Consider the following 18,840-nt stretch of genomic DNA (forward strand, 5'->3'; position numbering starts at 1 on the left):
ATATATCCTCTTGGTCAATCTTTCCTCACTCATTCTCTCCATGTGCCCAAACCATTTCAAAACACCCTCTTCTGCTCTCTCAACCACGCTCTTTTTATTTCCACACATCTCTCTTACCCTTACGTTACTTACTCGATCAAACCACCTCACACCACACATTGTCCTCAAACATCTCATTTCCAGCACATCCATCCTCCTGCGCACATCTCTATCCATAGCCCACGCCTCGCAACCATACAACATTGTTGGAACCACTATTCCTTCAAACATACCCATTTTTGCTTTCCGAGATAATGTTCTCGACTTCCACACATTTTTCAAGGCTCCCAAAATTTTCGCCCCCTCCCCCACCCTATGATCCACTTCCGCTTCCATGGTTCCATCCGCTGCCAGATCCACTCCCAGATATCTAAAACACTTCACTTCCTCCAGTTTTTCTCCATTCAAACTCACCTCCCAATTGACTTGACCCTCACCCCTACTGTACCTAATAACCTTGCTCTTATTCCCATTTACTCTTAACTTTCTTCTTCCACACACTTTACCAAACTCAGTCACCAGCTTCTGCAGTTTCTCACATGAATCAGCCACCAGTGCTGTATCATCAGCGAACAACAACTGACTCACTTCCCAAGCTCTCTCATCCCCAACAGACTTCATACTTGCCCCTCTTTCCAGGACTCTTGCATTTACCTCCCTAACAACCCCATCCATAAACAAATTAAACAACCATGGAGACATCACACACCCCTGCCGCAAACCTACATTCACTGAGAACCAATCACTTTCCTCTCTTCCTACACGTACACATGCCTTACATCCTCGATAAAAACTTTTCACTGCTTCTAACAACTTGCCTCCCACACCATATATTCTTAATACCTTCCACAGAGCATCTCTATCAACTCTATCATATGCCTTCTCCAGATCCATAAATGCTACATACAAATCCATTTGCTTTTCTAAGTATTTCTCACATACATTCTTCAAAGCAAACACCTGATCCACACATCCTCTACCACTTCTGAAACCGCACTGCTCTTCCCCAATCTGATGCTCTGTACATGCCTTCACCCTCTCAATCAATACCCTCCCATATAATTTACCAGGAATACTCAACAAACTTATATATATATGCCACTACCTAGGTAGGGCGGGAAACGGCAAACAGGTTTGAGAAAAATGAAGAAACCTCGTATATGTTGATGAACCTAGCTCTGTGTCACTATTGTTGTATATAATGCTTCGCACTTAATCATAGATACATATGATTAGTTTTATGTATAATCCTTGATATACATGATCGTACTTATAAGTAGTATATAATCCATTTTGCACATAGCATTAGTTATATGTTGCTCTGTGCTCTTTTCTGTACATAGGAAATGCGATGCGAAATACTAGTTAACGTAAAATTTGCGTATACGTTATCACCATTTTGGATAATCCTAAATATGAAATATTCTGATAATGTAGGACCCTTTGATAACATGATAGTAACTATAATTAGTCTTTATATACTGGAGATAAATCACCTGGATATAATTATGTTTTTCTTTTTGCACTTGCAATTTAGTTTCAGGTCGTGTAAGTTGAAACTGAACACATGTGCTACAGTTCATAAGGCTATATTATGACTGTTAGAAAATTACCTACTTTTCCAGTAAATATCGCAAGAGTAATTTAAACAAGACTGAAATTATGAACAAATTACATCCAATTACCCCAATAAAGTTTCCAGACAAGGTTAATGAATGGGTTACACATCTGATGAAAATTCAGAGTGAACACAAATGTACTTTTGTCGTCTCCTGTCTTCCACACACACACACACACACACACACACACACACACACATGAATTAGTAATGACGCTGACTGAAAGTCATGGTATTTTGTACTCGGCGAGACGCAAAACTACAGACAGCATTTCGTCGAAGAAATTAGAGCCCGCAGTGCTTTACGAGTTTATAAATCACCGTAACAAGTATAAATTTCCTCGTGGTAATAGGGTAATGATAGCGGACCGCTATGGTCCCAAATGGGACACAGACGCTTGTCGTAAAGTGGAGATTTGTTCAAGAAGTTGAGGTACAGCATATGTTGAAACGCTGAGAAAATTGTTCCACATGAAGTGGACTTGAAAGGTGTTTATAACACACACACACACACGCACACACACACACACACACACACACACACACACACACACACACACACATTTTTATCTTTGGCTGAATATAACGGGACAGGTCTGGAGGGGATTAGTGACAGCTGCCCAGTGAGCTAACACTTCAATAGCTGTCAAGTGTCACTCCTTTCTGCCCCAGGTAGTTGTCTCATCTTTCCGCTTCACCCATACCTGAGTACGTGGCTTTTCAGTCAGGTAATGTACAATGTTTCCCTCTCATATATGACACTGGACAACTCGTAAGTCGCATCTCTCGTTCTTCGCAACTCTCTATTCTCCTGCGGTGAGCGCCACGCGCTACCCCGTGCCCTTTAGCAAACTCTCGTTCGTAAGCAGGTACACTTCTCTCTCTCTCTCTCTCTCTCTCTCTCTCTCTCTCTCTCTCTCTCTCTCTCTCTCTTTGCAAGGTAATGACTAACGCTTCAGCCAGCGTCGTAATATGCTTCTCAGGTGTGAGCGAAAATCCAGTTCGTTCCAACCCATTCACCTCTGCCGGGTAATTGGCCACATGCCCAGCTCAAGGCCCATGATTTAAGAGCGACCGTCGGTCTATCATTATATCATGGCGAATCGAATCGCTTATGAAAATATCATAGCAAAGAAGAAAAGGCATCAAAGAAAAGGCATATCTAAATTTATTTTCTGTAGTACGTGATGACTCAGATGTATCATGAAGAATCAGGTTAATGTCTTCAGAATAAGAGGTACCACATTCCTCCCTGGCACTGAGAGCAGTTCCGTGTTCACAGGACGTTGACTTCCACAAAACCTGTATTCCTCCGGTTCAGTAATGGTAGCAAAGCAAACACACACACACACACACACACACACACACACACTTGAGAGAGAGAGAGAGAGAGAGAGAGAGAGAGAGAGAGAGAGAGAGAGAGAGAGAGAGAGAGAGAGAGAGAGACTTATTGTACAATTACCTGCGTCCCCATCGTGAATCTTAACTTGGTTCAAACGTCTGTTAAGAAGTTTAAAACAGAATTTTACTTCGGCGTTTATGTAATGAAAGATGTCTCTTTTACGTGTGTGTGTGTGTGTGTGTGTGTGTGTGTGTGTGTGTGTGTACCTGTTCTGTGCACGCCTCATGCTGGGTTCGTTAGATACGTAAAGATATCTGTAAGTTCTTAATTCTCCCTCTGATGTTCACGATTTCTTCTCGTGTATCGAATTTCATGTCATTGGCCTGAAGAGGGATCTAGTGTTTGGACTGAAATATATAGAGCTCTCACATGTTTTCATTCATTTCTTGATTGTCGTATATATATATATATATATATATATATATATATATATATATATATATATATATATATATATATATATATATATACACACACACACTTGAGAGAGAGAGAGAGAGAGAGAGAGAGAGAGAGAGAGAGAGAGAGAGAGAGAGAGAGAGAGAGAGAGAATGTTGGGAAGCAGGGCGAGTTTTACGTCTTTCTCTCCCTCTAATCTTATTAAGTATTTCTTCTCCTTCCAGTCCTGCGACTGATGGAAACCTTCACCTCATGAAGAATTTTGCAGATTCTTTTTTCCAGTTCAAAGAAGTTTTGATCGATTCTAAAATACTCGGCAGGATGTAAATTTCAGTATTCAAAGGACGAATTATTATTTTGAGGCTTATTAGCTCCTTGCGCTCCACAGTATCCCATTTTGTTAATTAAGCATCATTATTTGCATCTAGCTCATATGACAACACCATATAGAAATATAGACGAAAACGACCCATTGACAAAACTTCCGTAGAAAAAGCTGTTTTAGAAAAACACTCGGTTTTCTTACGCCTTCTTATGAAATTGTGATCGATATATGATAAATGCCTACAAAGAGAACTGTGTTTTTTCCGATTATTCTTTGTCAAAATGTATAAAAATGGAAGTTCTATCATATCACATGAAGACTCTACAGGGTCTGAATTGCATTAAAGTTTTTTTTTATTTCTATATGGTAATGTCTCTCATTGCTTGGCTGTGTTGCTGCTCTCTGTAGAGTCTCTTGGTGATACAGTCAAGAAAATGAATCATCATTAGAAGCTCAAGGTTCTGGGTAAGGGAGACGATCAGGACATGTGCTGAGGAGACATTCAAGTTGATTGACTGGAGGCAGAGGAGACAAGACAAAACTAGTGTCCTTGAAGGATAACATCTTACACTCTCCAAAATACTTGATCCCTTACTGATAATCTCAGGAAGAGATTCCTTGAGTCAAATCACAACCAGAGCAGTCCAGCAAGGTTTTCTGATCTTTTTTTTTTATATGTATATATATATGGCTTTATTGTTAAACATACCGGAATGACTCATCAGTTCAGAAGGTGCGAATGACATTTTAGGGAGACGAGAGATTAATTGCAGATCATTGGTTCGCAATTGTCCTTTCGACAGTATTTATACCCACATGACATACGCATATATATATCACATAATTCCCTCCTACAGCCAGGATTCGAACCCAGGATCTTTTGCGTGGTAGGCGGGACGCAAAAGGTCTTGGCTTCGAATCCTAGCTGTTGGAGGGAATTATGTGTTGTATTAAAGTGCGCTTTCATATGCATTATATATATATATATATATATATATATATATATATATATATATATATATATATATATATATATATATATAGTGTGCACAGAGAGCGCACAACTGGTCTCATCCGACCAGCCCTGGAGCGGAAACCATCGCTCACTCTGCTGTACAAATATCAAAAGCGAATTTAATCACCCGCTCGTATGTATATGAAAAAAATATTGTGTTCTTTGACGCATACAGAAAACTGTCAGTGGTTCCAATTTTCTCCTGTTCACAAAAAGAAGGAGAAAGAGATGTAAGAAATTGAATATATATATATATATATATATATATATATATATATATATATATATATATATATATATATATATATATATATAAAGATGCCATAATATTGTGATTGGAAACGGAGGATGGTACAATATGTTTGGTTCCCTTAACCACAACTCTTTCAGAAAAGGAAGGGGGGTGGGTCCCTAACTGACCACAGCCTCGTTCCGTTCGCTTCACGCATCCCTGGCTTGGACAGCACAGTTTGCTCGCTTCTGTTTAGTCTCAGGGACCAGCGGACCTTTTCGCCAGACTGACGAAATGAAATTTTTATGATTTTTGTTTTCCGTTTCAAGGTCGGAACATTTTCACTTCCGGAAATGTTTTTTTTTTTTATATAAGCTTTAGATATTTAGGTGAAATAGATATTCAAGATTTGCTGTATCATTTTGATTTAGAAAAATGATAGATATTTGATTACATTACTAAGTGTGATTGATTATTAGCACAATGATTTACATGGTTTGATATCTATTCAAAATTGTGAAAGTCGGCTCCTGTTCCTTGTGTATGATCACCATCCCAGCTCACACAAAACACACACACACACAGATTTATATATATATATATATATATATATATATATATATATATATATATATATATATATATATATATATATAACCTGATATTTTTGTGAACTTATCCCTACCAATGATTGTTAGCAAATTTATTGAGGTTGAATCACTTTTCATATTCACTCGTCAGTGAGTTTCGTGAATCTATTAGTTTTGTTTATACACGCTAACTTTAATATTCTGTGAAATTTGTTTTATGAATGTTGTAGCCATTCAATTTATGGCAAATATTTCCCCTACAACCGAAGTTAACAATCACTGCGTCGAAAATTCATTCAGGCATAAAGTTTTATATCAGCGGGGGAAAAAAAAAGGCTGTTGCCGTAAGGGAAATATTTATTCTGCTGATTTTTAAGAGTATTGGAAAAAATTATTTTGGCAACCAGAGCGTGTGCTCTAGATCTAAAAGTAGACCAAATAGATACGTTTGGTATTCGTGATATGCTCTAGGTCTAAATGCAGACCGGATTGACGGATCTGGTATCACCAAGGGACATTTTATTGTTCTACATAGTAAAGGGAGACTCTTTTAAGCTGAATGGATAATTTGCTTCTATCCTCTTACACCTATTTTTTGCCCGTTAACACTTCACCATCTCCTCTTACTGATGATTCCATCTGTTCTCTTGTTTTCACACTATTCGGCTTCTAAACCAGTTTTCTAATCCTCCCTAAAGTTTCCTGAATACCTCTGTGTGTGTGTCTGTCACATGTGTTGTTCCTTTAGTACATGCACGTGTGGGTTTTATACATGTATGTTCGTTTGGTATGTGATATGGGAGCGAAATCCTTATTGTATGATTACATATGTACACTCACAGGGATCTTTCCTTTAACCATTCCTTAATTACGACGTGATTCTGCCATTAGGCAAGGCTAGCGAGCAGCGTTCGCCGCAGGAATAATATAGGTTCGAGTGAAATTCACGTGAATTACGTGTTGTCAAGTGTTGTGCTGTGTGTGTGTGTGTGTGTGTGCTGTGCTGTGCTGTGCTGTGTGTGTGTGTGTGTGTGTGTGTGTGTGTGTGTGTGTGTGTGATTGTCACCCTTCCCTGCATAAGGTTCCAGCAAGCGCCACAGGAACGTACCGGCTCACCAGGAGGTATTGGAGATGATGCGCCTCTCTCTGGTCCTGAAGGGTCGCCAAGTGTCACCCGCAGGTCTGGGTGGACTATAATGGAACTCCGACCAGATACTTCCCGTTATAAATCGAACCTAATATCCTCTTGTCGGATCCACAGGTGGAAAGCCAAATATCTCTCTCTCTCTCTCTCTCTCTCTCTCTCTCTCTCTCTCTCTCTCTCTCTCTCTCTCTCTCTCTCTCTCTCTCCACCTGAAAACGCGTTGCCACTTGATTTTTACTTTTTAACTACATGGTTTTGTTATGGTGAGCGCTACGCGCGGGCATTGACCTTTGGTCAAAATCTCATCGTAGTGACTGATGTGTTTCTCTCTCTCTCTCTCTCTCTCTCTCTCTCTCTCTCTCTCTCTCTCTCTCTCTCTCTCTCTCTCTCTCTCTCAAACCTGCCCCTCTAGCCCCGCTACATAACCCCGGCGTTGGAACCAGTTCTGCCATCTACCAGAAACCCAATATTTATTCAGCTTTTATCATATGTGTAGATTCCCTGAAGCATTTGTTATATTTCCATCCATAAACGGATCTCTACGTCTGTTATTTTGTTCTTAACTTGAAAGACGATCTTCATGAACGTCAGCGAGATTCGTAATCGCTTGGTATCTAGATGTATGTGGCGGAGAGTACCCAGTCTTATTAAGAGGGTCTTTGCCGAGTTATATTAGTTATTCCGTACAGTCAAAAGATATAGAATGGTGAGGGATATTAAGAGGTTAAAGTATATTGGAAACTATTGTTACAAGACCTGTTCATGACGGAAAAGCATAAGTTCATAATTTTGTATGTATATTGTGTGTGTGTGTGTGTGTGTATATATATATATATATATATATATATATATATATATATATATATATATATATATATATATATATATATATATATGTTTATTATGTGTGTGTGTTTCCAACATTATAATTCCACCTGGTTTCGTTTATTCCGTTCGTTACATAAGGAATAACACTTTTTAGATATTAGATATTATTAGAATAGATTTTTTCACTATCATAACAATAAGCATTAGTTAACCATGATATATATAGAATTTCTCATCACTGTGGTAACAAGAATCCCTAATTCATCGTAAAGATGAACTATCCAGTTATCCTCATGAACATCTAGAGATTATTAAGTGAATAGAATCAGTACCTTTCATCCCATGTGAGGAAAGTTTGATTCAAGGCAACAGACAACCAGCTACATTACTCAGTCATCCTGGAAATTTAACCCCATGTCCAATATTATAATGAGTAATCTGATGGAAGGATTAAAATCCAGAATTTAGATTACTGGCAGTGATTTATAAAACATCTAATTATAAAGCTGAAACTTTTCTAATTAGAAATGTTTAAGGGCTTTCTGAGACGGCGTGATTATCATCTTAAGGCAGAGGGAAGCCACCTAGAGTTGGATGGGCTTGGCTGGAAATGTGGAGTATGTCTTCTGATAGACCTAATAGACTTAGTAGATCCAGGTTGCATGATAATCATATAAATACTCCGTCCTCTGTTTCCTACGTGTGCGAGGTAGCGTTAGGGATAGAAGAACGACTCCACTTGGTCACATCCACTCCTTATCTGTCAGTTTTTGAGAATATACGTTTTTAGTCGTGGAGGGAACGTGGTGTCAGAGCTCGCTGACTTTGAGAGCGAGGCCATGAGTAACACATGAATATGTCATGTGCTCATGATTGTTTTGTTTTGTTGTGACTGGAACACTTAGAAAGTTCTTCACTAGTTAAAATTACTAATATGTAAAGACGGGAAAAAAATATTTGGAGGGAAAGGAGCCTTTCAGGATGTTGTTATTTGCAGATCTCCCGTTTGATTATATGCAGATCTCCCATGTTGATAGATACAGTGACAGATATGAATAATGGGGAGGAAATCTTTATAAAACTAAAAAGCAGAGAGTGCTGCCGAGTACTCGATGGTAGCTTTTAGAAAACTGGTTTCTATTGAGATATGGCTGTATAGGAAAATGTTTTAGTCCAGAATTTCAAACATCTGAAGAGCATTTTCATTAGAGATGGAGGAATGAAGGCTTGGATATCGGAAGAGATCGGGGAGAGGCAGGTATGTTGCTGGAGTACGGAGGCAACTTACGAGGGTTATGAGGGGATAGAATGCTAGGCTATAGGCATCGCGATCTTTTACCAGATGTGTTCCATAATACTCTATTAAAGTACTTTATAGGAATAACTGATCATACCACTTCAAGCAGTTGGGGTGTGCAATTAAAGATTCTATATATACCCGCTAAGATGTTATAATGAAGAGAGAGAGAGAGAGAGAGAGAGAGAGAGAGAGAGAGAGAGAGAGAGAGAGAGAGAGAGAGAGAGAGGTAGTGTGTTGAAAGCAAGAGTGCTGAAGATACTATATCTGAGTTTGGAGATGTTGTGCCGAGTAGTGTCGGAGATTTAGTTGGGAGATATATATGTTTTGAAAGTGTTAATGCAACTTGATGTTGTGAGAAGAATAAAAGGTGTGGATTCAGAATAGCAGGTTAAAGACTAAGAAAAAAAGCAGGTACGACATTGGCATGATGGTTATGTTGGAAGCCAGAATCTCCACCCTGAGACTGTTGAAGATAGGAACGAAGAACGAGGAGGCTCGGGTGCACTGGCGATGGAAGGATGATATAGAATAGAGTGTTGGAGAAGGTATTGTGGATGGTGAGGATTGCTGCAAGATTGGAAGGTTGGAGGCGATAGCAGAGCTTTAGCATTACAGTGTCCTCACTAAGCCAGATGGAGGCGAGAATTTTGCTGGCGATGATCGATCGTGGTGCTTGTGCTTGGTAATGAACCTGCTGCATGGGCATTATATCTCTCAGGGGGCCGCAAACTCGCCCCGTCTCGCAGCCAATGATAACATTGGGCTGGACTCAGGCAAGGCTTATGATTGGATGACTCCGTTGGATCCAACCATTTTCCAGACAATGGGTGTGACATCGAAACTAACATGTTTTGTAAATGACTCTATTCAAGGGGAGATTACCGAATGCTAGAAGTGAATGAGAGAGGATTCCTCCCCCGGAATATATTACAAAACGACGATATAAATAAATGGAAATGAAAGACCTGATCTCGATTCAGATTTTGAAAGCACCGTATTTGCATGACAGGGACGTTGAAGTAACTGCCCTTCATTGTTAGTCGTTAGATACGGGAAAACAGAGACGGAATTTATATTCTAAGTTTGATGTGTGTGTGTGTGTGTGTGTGTGTGTGTGTGTGTGTGTGTGTGTGAGGACAGCTGGGTAAATGGACGGGAGCTGGGCTTTCTATCAGTCAGACCAGAAGAAATTGTAGGATAACTTTACTGTTCATTGTGCATATACACAAGTGAAACTTATAATGTGATACAAAGGCGTTATATGGACTTCCGCCTGATTATCATTATTACACACACACACACACACACACACACACACACACACACACACACACACACACACACACTCACACACACAGTAGTACGCAATACCAGCAAATACTGTATTCGCTTATGCAGAGACTCGTAAGCTTATATGACGTGAGCAGTATTCTTAATTTCGCGTTAAAGCACATGAAGGAAGGTGTCACTCCACTAGACCCAGCTAAGCACTATCTTGGTGGTTTAAGAGTAAGCTGCCAGCTTAGAGTTGTCGGTACACTAAGGGTAATTATGCAGCCAGCTTAGAATAGGCTGCCGGTGCTATGGGCATCAGTAAGCTGCTAGCTCAGAAGAAACTGTCGTCGTTTTACTGATTGGTAAGATGAACATTGTACATAAGGGCATGCATGATACACGAGGGGATTCTCCCAGGAATACACAGTGGTCGACGAGAAGTGAGTGGAAAGTACGAGGTCTGGCTGTAGGTTGAGAGAATTTCAAGGGCCGAAGGGAGAGGCATGGATCTCATGGATCTCAAAGGAGGAAGGTCTCAGGGTCTGGTTTGGCCAAGAGCAGATGTCTCTGGACGAAGGGAAATCTCGGTACTCACATAGAGAAAAACACCAACCTCTTCTCCATTATGTAGATAGCATTTGTCAGGCCAGTTACTATCACTTTGCTTCATGGATCGATCGATAGCAGGTCGTCAGTCTGTCAGAAAAAGCAATTGATAAAAATAGAAGTAACTTATGTGCCTGTGTCTTCAATACTTTGTTTCGCCCTCATCTTGTCGGACTTAAGTCTGTTTGCGTAAGAAGTTTTCGGGACTACGGTAATTGTATGTGTCTGCCATATATCACAGGGACGCGAGTGGTGAACGAATTCAGAAGAGTAGTTTTGGTGGGGAAAAACTATTTCTTCTCACGGTGCTCCATCTACTTGCAAAACAAGGGAAGTGTTAATGATTTTTTTTTGGTACTTTCACTTTTTTTATGTTTAGCGTTAGTTTTTTTTTTTTTCTCTCAAATCTTACTTTACATTGAAAATGTTTTTGCCTCTAAGTAATCGCTTCGCCCAAGTCCCCGGGAAAGCATGGAGATGGACGGAGAAGATGGAGGCATGGATGGGCAGGGGACAATTTACGGTCTCCGTCCGTGTTGTGTGGCTAGTCTTCCAGCGGAGACGCGGCTCTCTCTCTCTCTCTCTCTCTCTCTCTCTCTCTCTCTCTCTCTCTCTCTCTCTCTCTCTCTCTCTCTCTCTCTCTCTCTTTCTCTCTCCATCACTCTCCCTCCCCTCAGTAGGCGACTTGCAACCATCCATCACCACGGTCCACCAAGGGAGGTAAACACAGCAATTTGTATCCCTCGCTACCTTGTTATAACCTGCGAACGTGAGGCCCTTCTATTATGTTTTGTCCGACCTGCTGCTGTTGCTGCTTCCTCCTGCTCTTCTTTTTTTGTCCAAGGAGCTGCTGCCTCCTGCTCCTCTTGTTACGTCCAGGAGGCTGATGCCTCCTTCTCCTCTTCATTTGTCTAGGGTGCTACTGCTGCACCTATTTCATTCAGCATTACCCAGTCTCGTCCTCCTTACTTTCTTGTTTATCAGATAATGTCTTATGTTGAGATCAATATTTCTCATGAGTGTCGTACTTCTCCTCCTTCTGGCAGGGTCATTGCTACGGTTGTGTGTAATGAGATGCTTCTGTTTTTACCGAGAGCCAGTAATAGATGCACAAACACAGACATGCACATATACTTTTCTACGCATAAATGTGTGCCTACAAATAAATAGAAAGATTAAGGTTAGATAGTGAAACAGGCAGATTTACTGGCAAAGAGAAATACGTACATGTGTAAAGAGGTAAATTTAATGGCCATATATGTAGAAGACTTAGGTCCCCCCAATGCTACGTAAGAATAGCATTCTTACCAAGTTTCCTTCAGTATATGTGAACTTTAGAGATTAGAAAGTTATGAGGCAGTATATAAGTCCACTATCTGTTTCTGAACCTTTTATAAACCATGAGGTTGTATTATCTTCTTTACTCATGTGCCAGATAAATGATCTGAATAATATCCCAAGGTGCAATACCATTATTTTCGTTTTTTTTTCCTTATTCCGCCACCATCATGGAAATGAACGAATTGCTTAATGTGGGGTCGATAAACTATACAACTCATCATTGTGTCAGTGTCGTATAGCCTTCCAGAACTACTTATATAATGAAAGAGACAGAGACATTCTTGAGAATTTATGTTACTAGACACTAATCTGGTCCTATTTTGTGATGTGTCTATTCTCTGGAAAGAATTTTCTTAGCTGTGTTAATCACGGGAGGATGGTCAGCTGTCAGTGATTGTTTATTGCTGTGTAAAACCTGTGCGTTTCCGGGTCATCCACGTCTACCTTTATGACCAAAGGTACTGGTAGAGTCATAGATTTCATCATATATTTCTGTTTCTTACATTGTGCTGTTTTTCAGCAGTTGTCTAAAAAGCATGGGGGATCATGTCATAAATGCATAGTATTTGAGATGGGCAGAATTTAAAGCTACTAACTGCATTAGTGTTACGGAGATTTATTCACTATAAAGCTGATAGTTTCCGTTGCTTTTTATAATGATACTGAAACCGACCAGTTTTTTTTCTACCCATCAGTAAAGGTTACAAGGGTGTGTGTGTGTGTGTGTGTGTGTGTGTGTGTGTGTGTGTGTGTGTGTGTGTGTGTGTATGTTTATGTTTGTTTGTGTGTGTATGTTTATGTTTGTTTGTGTGAGTGTGTGTCTGCAAATGCATTTTGCATTGGTGTCATGTGTGTGTATGTTTGTGCTTGTACTATGTTTATCTATGGGTATGTTTGTGTGTGTGTGTGTGTGTGTGTGTGTGTGTGTGTGTGTGTGTGTGTTTGTGGTGTGTGTGTGTGTGTGTGTGTGTGTCAGTACACTAGTTTGAATTAATACACGAATTCACAAACTGTCTTCTATTTTAGCCGTTTAAGAAAAAAAAGTATGTCTCTTGCATGAGTGCTTGTCATGTATAACACTGCATTGCTGAAAAATCTTGCATACTGACTCATGCATACTAATGGATGATTAATATTCATGGTTTGAAAACACTGTAGTTTCAAGTAAAGTAAAGGTTTGCATGTCTGTTGAGTTTTTTATTACTCGCTTGGATGAACGCACGTGGTTGACATTTTATTCGTATGATTTTGCAATCATTCATCACACCGATAATGTATATCTTGGTTTGAAGATGATTTGATATTTGGTTGTAAGGATACTGGACTGAGTGACTGCACTTCTTTTGATACAAATATGTGCTCGCACATTTATGCATGTTATATACTTATAAGTATACAGATATATTATTATTATTATTATTATTATTATTATTATTATTATTATTTTTTTTTTTTTTTTTGCTCTGTCGCTGTCTCCCGCGTCTGCGAGGTAGCGCAAGGAAACAGACGAAAGAAATGGCCCAACCCACCCCCATACACATGTATATACATACGTCCACACACGCAAAATATACATACCTACACAGCTTTCCATGGTTTACCCCAGACGCTTCACATGCCCCGATTTAATCCACTGACAGCACGTCAACCCCGGTATACCACATCGCTCCAATTCACTCTATTCCTTGCCCTCCTTTCACCTTCCTGCATGTTCAGGCCCCGATCACACAAAATCTTTTTCACTCCATCTTTCCACCTCCAATTTGGTCTCCCTCTTCTCCTCGTTCCCTCCACCTCCGACACATATATCCTCTTGGTCAATCTTTCCTCACTCATTCTCTCCATGTGCCCAAACCACTTCAAAACACCCTCTTCTGCTCTCTCAACCACGCTCCTTTTATTTCCACACATCTCTCTTACCCTTACGTTACTTACTCGATCAAACCACCTCACACCACACATTGTCCTCAAACATCTCATTTCCAGCACATCCATCCTCCCGCGCACAACTCTATCCATAGCCCACGCCTCGCAACCATACAACATTGTTGGAACCACTATTCCTTCAAACATACTCATTTTTGCTTTCCGAGATAATGTTCTCGACTTCTACACATTCTTCAAGGCTCCCAGAATTTTCGCCCCCTCCCCCACCCTATGATCCACTTCCGCTTCCATGGTTCCATCCGCTGCCAGATCCACTCCCAAATATCTAAAACACTTCACTTCCTCCAGTTTTTCTCCATTCAAACTCACCTCCCAGTTGACTTGACCCTCAACCCTACTGTACCTAATAACCTTGCTCTTATTCACATTTACTCTTAGCTTTCTTCTTTCACACACTTTACCAAACTCAGTCACCAGCTTCTGCAGTTTCTCACATGAATCAGCCACCAGCGCTGTATCATCAGCGAACAACTGACTCACTTCCCAAGCTCTCTCATCCCCAACAGACTTCATACTTGCCCCTCTTTCCAAAACTCTTGCATTCACCTCCCTAACAACCCCATCCATAAACAAATTATTATTATTATTATTATTATTATTATTATTATTATTATTATATGAAACATCATATCCCTTTTATGGGGCATTTATCTCTGAAGCTGTGCTTCAAGTGGGAGCAGGGTATGATGAGCCTCTTTGGGGTAAGAGAGGCCTTAAAGAGGATGCACTTCTTTCCGTCCTCCGAAAATGATAAGCGACGTCGAAGACGACTTTGTACACACAGTTGCAACATGCAGCCTGGGTCCGGAAACTCCAAATAAATAAATAGATAAATATATATATATATATATATATATATATATATATATATATATATATATATATATATATATATATATATATATATAATTTGGCGAAGGAACTAAAGTTGATGATACGTGATAGGACGATATCCATATTTTGCTAATAGATCCAGTATACGCCATATGCTGCAGGAGAGCGTCCAGCCCTCTGGTTTTCATCAGTCAACTCATTATGGCCAGGTAACGAAGGGAAGTGGCGAAGGGGGGAGGTAAGGAGGGAGAGTGGAAGGGCTTCTTATTCTCCTCCCGCCTCCCATCAGCTCCAGTTCCACCTCCCTCTACCCAGGTGTGTCGAAGCCACCCGCCACCCACACTATCCACTTGGAAAACAGGTTTCCTGAGCAGATGTCGTTGCTGTCGTCATGGTAACGACGCCACGACGCCCGCATGTTGATGTCAGTCGCCACTGCAGCAGGATCTCGGAATCAAGATCTAATGTAATCCTTGTCAGCATCCTGGAATAGAGAGCGTTACGCAGGAAAAAGGTTATGAAGAGAGGTTAGTAAGAGAGAGAGAGAGAGAGAGAGAGAGAGAGAGAGAGAGAGAGAAGATCGGCCATGGTCTTGTTATGAGACTTATGTGAGTTTAGGAGGTTTAGGGAGATAGTTATGAGGATCAATGGGAGTTATGGGACTCATGGGGGTGTTAACCATTAACGGGTAGTTAGAGGGATTAAGTGGGAGTTAGGAGAGTTCATTGGGGAGAGTAGGCGTTCAGAGGAGAGTTTTAGGGATTCAAGGTATTTATGGAGTAATCGAAAGTTAGGGGATTCAGCGTAGAGTTTTTTTAAGATCCAGTTAGGGTGCTCATAGGTGAGTTATGAGTTAAGTGTAGGAGTTATGGGGGTTCATGGGAGTTCAGGAGACTCGGGTAAGTGGGTGGGTGGGAGGTAGCGGAGGGAGGTGGGGGAGAGAGAGAGAGAGAGAGCTGGGAAGAGGAGGAGGGTGGGGAGACCAGTGAGCTATTTGATACCCCCGCTGAATGGTGGCTGGGAAATATGAGCACAGGAAAAAGCGGTTTTAATGGTTACTTACCGTGACGTCGGGAACCGTAATATGACTGCCATAAACTAGGCTCTCATGAGGGAAAGCCAGGTTAGGCCTGGCCACTTTTAACTTGCCACTAAGGGAAGATTTACACCGGGACTCGAGCCTCTTACGTTGATAGACATGTTTGAAAAAGGTCGTGAGAGATGATGGGAGTGTTCGCCATGCCTGCGTGACAACAGCTTCCTTAGATCAGGTTTCGCAAAAACACCAAGAGTCACGGGCAAGCTTCTTGCCTACACGGAGACCCACGCTCATCCCAGATCCTCCCTCCTCCCTCCCTCCGGCCCATGTTCTACACCCACGCCCATGTCCCGGATCTACCACCATATCCCAGACCCCCGAGTATACCCCAGATTCATACCTATACCCTAAACTCGCGCCCATATCCCAGACTCATGCCCTTGTCCGAGATCCACGCCCATGTCCCTAGTAACGGCCACAACCATGCCCCTGTAACTAGCCCATTGGACCACCTTAACATAAGGGGTATACGAGAACTTTACCTACACAGTTTCAAACGTACAACACTTGATATGTACACTGATTTGGCGATACATGGGGTATTGTTAAATCCTACCTTTATTGAAAACCTTGATATTGGACTAAAACCTTTTACATAAAAGAATGAAAAGAAAAATGTACTCTAGTAAATGTGGATAATGCCCTCATGCCTGTACGTACATTGAAATTGCGTTTGACAGATTTGTATGTAAGATACAGACGAAATTCTGAACGGGATAATTGATCTGATTGCGATTGCAGGAAGAGGGTGTCTTCTGAAACACGCTCAGAGACGGTCCTACGTGGTAGAAAATGTGCGAAATAGATATGTATACACATATACGTATGTGTGTATGTTTGCACACATTCTTCACATGTTAAGCGAAAGCCCTATGAGTCAGTGTAAAGTGCTACATGTATACGTAACCTTCAGAATGATAATGTGCACTGTGACTCGACCCTTGGGTATGATGTCAGGCCTTTTGATGGCTGTACTACCAGGAACCATTTAACATCTATTTGAGGCTCAAACGACAAATTGTCCAGTCCTCAAAGCATACAGAGCTTTGGATAAGGACTTATCGATCTCGACTCTTGTGTCCTGCAGCTAAGCAAGGAACAATAATCGTTTACAGAGTTGCACTTCTTGGTACTCTATAATCATACTTTAAAGAAAAAAATCCAATGCAGAGGAAATAATGTTGGATCAGCCCTACCCTCAGCCGCCAGATGCCAGCGAGAGATCTGGTAGTAACCACAATAAATGGTTGGAACATGCACAATACACACCAGGTAAGAGTAGGTCGTATACTGGGGTGTACTAAGGGATGTCGTGCTTCCCAGGAGCTCAGGGAAGAATGGTGGAATGGGTGATCCAAGTAGCATCCCCGGTTTGGTTCAAAGATGGTTATTTATTTAGTGTGATGGCTCGGGCGTAGTATTGTGTGTGGTTCGATGTTGAAGCTTTAGTGTCTGGGACCGAATGAAACCCCTCATCCCACTAGATAAGGGAATATATCTACGTGTGTGTGTGCATGTGTGTGTGTGTGTGTGTGTGTGTGTGTGTGTGTGTGTGTGTGTATGTGTGTGTGTGTGTGTGTGTGTGTGTGTGGGTGGTAGAAAGCGACTGCATGGGGCTGAAGCGTAGGGGCTGGAAATCCTCCCCTCTTGCATTATTACTTCTCAAAAGAAAGACAGAAAAAGAAGCCAAGGAGGGATTATCCTTTCTAATCGACTCAACGAATATCGAGAGAACATCCACCTTTCTATTTCAGCGCCTCACCTTAGCTGTCTAGCAAGTAAATGCTAATCATGTTATCAGTTCACGTTCTCTGGGGTAGGAGGAAATTTAACATCACCTTTTCTACACCATCATCACCATTACAGCCATCAACTGTATCATGATCAGCATCACCGTCGTTACTGTCATCAACATCATCACCATCACAGCCATTAACTACATCATGATCAGCATCACCTTCGTTACTGTCATCATCATCACCATCACAGCCATTATCTACTTCATGATCAGCATCACACTTGCATTACCTAACCTCACGAGACCCAGCGGGAACACCAATTACCATATTCATTAGTACCCACCCATGTAGGAACGGTCTCACTAATGACAGGTCAGTAAGCACGAGGGGAACTCTCTCAGGTAATCGTCTTGGCAACGACCCTTAACCACCTTCTTACCGCACCACCTCAAACGAACTCAGCCGTGATGGATAACAGGAGTAAGCTTTCCTGAGTCCGTCCTACAACAAATTACCTTATAATGGTTTAGAATATGACACAGTGTCATTATGCTCTCTGTAAACCTTTTTGTGGGTTGATGATATCGGATTATTTGTCTTAATGAACGCTTGACGCAAAGCTAATTTTCTCACAAGGAATAAATAGAAAGACAAGAAAGAGGCAAAGATTGTGAAACAAAGAGGGATGAAACGTAAAGATAAAGAATGAAAATGAAAGATAAGGAACAAAAAAAAAGGATTGAAGAGGTGGAATAGAGCGTAGATAAAGAAGAAGAAGAAGAGATGATGTTCTAATGAAAAGATGATAGAAATGGGGAAAAAATACGACGATAGTAGTGATATAAGGGTCATGATAAAGAACAGAATAATGAAAAGAAAATCAAGTGTAAAAGCACTGAATAAATGGAGGAAGAAGCCCAAAAAAACACGGAATGTGAATACAAAAGTGTAAAAAGAAACTAAGGAAAATGAAATAAAGGGAGAAGGAAGAAGAGGAAGGAGATAAACAGCAGAAAGAAAGGCATACGAATAAATAGGTAAGAGAAATTAGAAAAAAAAAGTTGGAGAAGAAAAACGAAAGAAAAATTGAAGAAAGACTTGTAAGTC

The sequence above is a fragment of the Panulirus ornatus genome, chromosome 28, assembly GCF_036320965.1.
Source record: "Panulirus ornatus isolate Po-2019 chromosome 28, ASM3632096v1, whole genome shotgun sequence".
NCBI classification, from domain to species: Eukaryota; Metazoa; Arthropoda; class Malacostraca; order Decapoda; family Palinuridae; genus Panulirus; species Panulirus ornatus.